The sequence below is a fragment of the Parasteatoda tepidariorum genome, chromosome 3 (assembly GCF_043381705.1).
Source record: "Parasteatoda tepidariorum isolate YZ-2023 chromosome 3, CAS_Ptep_4.0, whole genome shotgun sequence".
Taxonomy (NCBI): domain Eukaryota; kingdom Metazoa; phylum Arthropoda; class Arachnida; order Araneae; family Theridiidae; genus Parasteatoda; species Parasteatoda tepidariorum.
This window is the reverse complement of record NC_092206.1, coordinates 56484035-56488866: the sequence shown is the minus strand read 5'-3', so window position 1 is coordinate 56488866 and position 4832 is coordinate 56484035.

Genomic DNA, 4832 nt, shown 5'->3' with positions numbered 1-4832 from the left:
GGATGGGTGACCACTTGGATCAGTCTGCGAAGGGACAGAGGGTGCGTGGTATTGGTCCTCGTTAAAACTGTTCTACCGTAAATTACTCGACTTCGCGTGCAGGTCGTCGGGCTACCAAAGCTGGGGAGCCATCCCCTCTGCAGAGGATCAAAATCGTAATGCATGTCTCCGGATCATCCTCAGGGATGTTTCCCAAACCGTCGCCAATAGCCCATTCGGCAGCTCTAGTGTGACGTAAATTAACTACAACTACGGAAATGTGCTACGATAATTTTTCAACATGTCTCTCAACATCTCTTTTTCAAAATGTTCAGTACAATTAAAGGTTTGATTAAGGAGGATCTGAAATATGTAGCTGAAAAAATTTGCGAAATAGTTAAATATGAAAATAACGGAATTGAAACAGATAATTTTAAACAGTAAAGATCATGAAAGTGATTCACAGTACAGTTCGTACAAAATATTTTATTACAGCCTATAAATAAAATATATACTATATAGTAAAAATTCTCCTAATTTTCAATGTAGTTATTCTAAATATTTATGATTTTTTTTATTATATTCTCTTAAAATTAAATATCGATAAATGATATTATCTTAAATTTAAATATTTCTAAACAATTGTGAAATTTCAAATATCATTATGAACCTAAATTATTACCTTGTTTCAGTAATTAGCGTTTAAGGTTGATGTTTCCTAATGATTAAGTATGAGCAAATTTCTATTAAAGGCATATTTTAAAATTAGGGTTCTAAATTTAACCCAACTTATAGCTATCAAAGATTATGAAGATAAAAAGTGTCGATATATGCTTTTCTTAATAATCTATATATACATTTCTCTTACACGGCGACAAAAAAAAGTCTCATTACAACTCCCCGAATGGCAACGCTAGAAAATCGACCAATGATTGCTGCTAAAAATGTCAGGGGCCTCCCTGGCCGAGCGGTATCACCGGTCCAAACGCTCTGTTAAGCGTGGAGGTAGCGGGTTCGAATCCTGCCGTAACCCTGGATGTATTCTTTGTGATGTCTTTCTCTGAATTGTTCTATCTGTATTTTCTACTTGACAATGACTTATAAGCCTATATCGAGCACACAAGTCAGCAAATGTATGTAATTTCAATAAAATAAATAAATAAAAATGTCACATGCCAAATCTGGCTGAGATGGCTCAATATATAGCTCTCTTAAAAACGGGAACTGAAATAACCAGAGAGAGCATAAGCTAGGCAGAATATTTTAGTATTTTGTCGAAAGCGCTTTTTTTCACGAATTTATATATTACGAATTTATTTGACGATTTTTGATTTATATCACGAATTTATTTTTTTTTTACTAGAATTTATTTGTTTATGCAGGTTTTTCCATTGCAATTCACTTATTTCAATTTTTAATAGACTTAATTATAGCCAAAATTTTAACCTTTTTAAAGAGATATCAGTTTTAGGAATTTTATCTTAAGATTTTATACTATAGCACATTTCTAATAGGTTTAACGAATTACATGTCATTTATTTGAATTCAAATTTATTTTAATGACTTAGTATTTACTAAAAAAATGGTTTCTAGACTAAAGCTTGGTTTGCGAAGCAAACCATATAAGATTGCGTAGCAATTTTCGGGGGTTGGCGAGCGTTAGCGAGCAGGGGGCGCAGCCCACTAGTTAAAGTTAAAACTGAACTTCTTAAAATAAATTATTTATAGTGTCCTTTTCGCCAACTAGTAAAATATTTTTATAAGTTTAAAATGGTATTTTTTTAATATACTGGCCAAGTAAGTTTTTTTGAACTATGTTTATGAACGGAAATAATGTGTTAATTATGTAAAGTTTGAAATCTAATAACCAAAAAAGTCTAACTTATTTTTACAGAGAGAGAAAGATGCAAAGTTATAATATCTTTGCTAGCGATCTCCGAGATCTGTGTATACAGTGACGTCATGAGGAGAGAAATCGTAGCTTCAGCTCTAAGAGCGGAATGAACTAGCCCTTCTATTCTCTTTTGCCCTGGACAAGTGTGCTTCAATTTTGTATCCATTAGTGGAATCTTGTTTCCTTGAAGAATTTTTAAAGACCTGGAATAGGAGCACAATTTCCTCTTCGAAAAAAGACGCCAAAGAACGCTTAAATAATTTAATGGAATTTCTAAAATCTGAAGTAGAAGGTGAGGAAAGAATAAATTTGGCGATAGCGGGTTTCGGATTATCAAAAAATTATGGTATTAAATTTAATCGTAGAAAAACAAATTCCAACTTTATGGTAGATAAAACAACGACAGCTTCTGCCCTGTTTTCTAATTCTACTCATAGTATGAAGAAATCTTGTGTATTTTGACAAGGAAAACATTCAAGTGCCGATTGCTTTAGTGCTCAAAAAATTGGTTTCTCGGAGAAACAAGCTATTTTGAAAGACAGAAATTGATGTTTTTCTTGTTTAATGCCGAGACATTCAGCGAAGAAGTGTGGAGTGTTTCTAAAGTGTCTTTTGTGTGGAAGGAAAAGAGGGCCATTAATGCATTGTAAGCTTGCCGAAATTGAAACCCCTGCGTTTAAATAAGAAGAGGACAAGAAACCAGAAAACGAATGGCAAATGTCTCTAAGCGCCAACCGTCTTTCTTCAAACTCTTAAGACCAATCTTACTTCCAATAATAATAAGACATGTGTGAGAGTACTGTCAGATAGTGGAGGGGGGATTTAATAGCTTTTTAAGATTTTAGTCAATTTTCTTGCTATACGTACAATGAGGTGAAAATTTAAATAACTTCATAAAATTCGGTTACTGAAGTAGTGAAGCAGAGGGGGGGGGGAGCAAATAAGTTTTTGCCAATAAGTTGGGGCGGTTGGTGGGAGCGACTTAAGACCTAGTTAAGGACTCAATAGCATAACCATTTCTCTATTTGACCTTTAATTTATTGTTTAAAATATTTATAAGTAGTGGTGGAAAAAAAGAGATCTTTTGATTTTAATTCCCTAAAATACTTATTATGTTATTTTTGCTACCGCTGGAAAAAATATTTTCTGAAACTTCTTTATACGTTGTCAAAACTGCACCAATTACCATAATTACAAATATTAATTAAGCGTCATCTGCGAATGGCGATTTTCTATGGTTCCTCTTCCATTTATCTTTTCTTCATTGACTTTGCTTTTCAATTATAGCTTATTTCTTTTATTGTAATACGCATATATTAACTAAATTAATTAAGCATCACTTGTGTCAATAATTGTATGACAATTTTCACGCTTCCTTAAAACAAATTAGTACCATTTTTTTTTTTTTTATAAATTTTGCCTTTGAAAATACAGCTAATTTTTTTCATTTCAACTCCATTGATGTTAAATTATTTATTTTCATAGAAACATATTTTAAAAGAATTGCAACAAACAAAAAAACACGTGGTACCAGATAACTTTTGAAATACTTCTTTTGTTTTGTTTTTAGATAATGACCTAGGTCATACAGGCACCTGAAGGGCAGATTTATTGGCCACTCTTTCAGGGGCACCGTATAGGTGGGCCAACGTTGCTCCCACAGTAAGGACAGATAGTACAGAGAAGGAAAGAACATCCATGCCTTGCCCGGGATTCGAACCCAGAACCTTTCTGATGCAAGGGCAGTTCCCTAACCCCTACACAGGCCACCCGGCTACTTTTGAAATACTGATTTTATGACGAAGTCCACGTGTGCTTCCACGTTAATGCTGTTCAGTGAATTTATGTGACATAGCGAATAAAAAAAAAAATTTTTTACGCATAAGAATTTTTTTTTTAAAAAAAAGGCGTATTTTTAAAATTTGATTTCTCAGGAACCCTTCGATATATTTCGCCAAGATTTTGTATTTTGCTAAGTAAAATTACTTTCCTTAAAATGATGTAAAATATTGTATACTTTACGGTTCAAAATTTTACGACTGTTATTAAATAAAATAATAATAAATATTTACTAAAAGTTATTTTTTGCATAGAATTATCCTTGGATAAATGAGTTAAATAATTATGTGCAATTTGCTTTATGAAGTTCTCGAGAAATGGTGAAATACGCAAAAATAAAATTAAAATTTGGAGCATTTTCCTGACAAACTATTAGGATCACATTTTCCAGACTAGGCTACATTATTATTTTTTGAGAATCGGAAATCCGAATCCGTGGAAAAAAAATTTATGTTTATTCAGAGAAATTCGCGATCGCAACGCTCGAGTACGCCATCTAGCGGGAGCCTGTAAATATCAGACATTAATTTATCACGTTTTCACTTAGTTCCATCAAAATCATCGGCCATGACGGACGCCATTTTCTTAGCAGCAATTAAAAGCAAAAACCAGAACACTTGAAAAACTAACCAGAACACAGTGGCGTAGCGAGGGGTGGGCAAGGGGGGCATCATGCCCCGGGCGCTACTCACAAAGGGGCGCCAAATGGTCCGCAAAACAAAAAAAATTGCTGGATAATTTTTTTTTTGTAATTGATTTCTGGAAAATATATTTAAATTAGTGCCAGTGTAATATAATAAATGTTAATTCATAAATATTATTCATAATATTTAATATCTAATTCATATTAAATATTATATTAAATTCATATTCATATTAAATATATTTCAATATTTAATTCACGTCCTTGTCATCGCGCTCTGCTTAGAATAAAAATGAAATGTTATTAAATATTATATATAAGTTTAATGTCAGCATAAATTATATTGTACATTTCACTATGTTACTACCTTTCAAGTTCAAGGCATTCTTGGTAAGTAATAAATCAAATAAGATTACTTACTACATCTACTCGACGCTTCTATTATTAAGTGAATAGAGTATGAAAAAATTTGTTAAC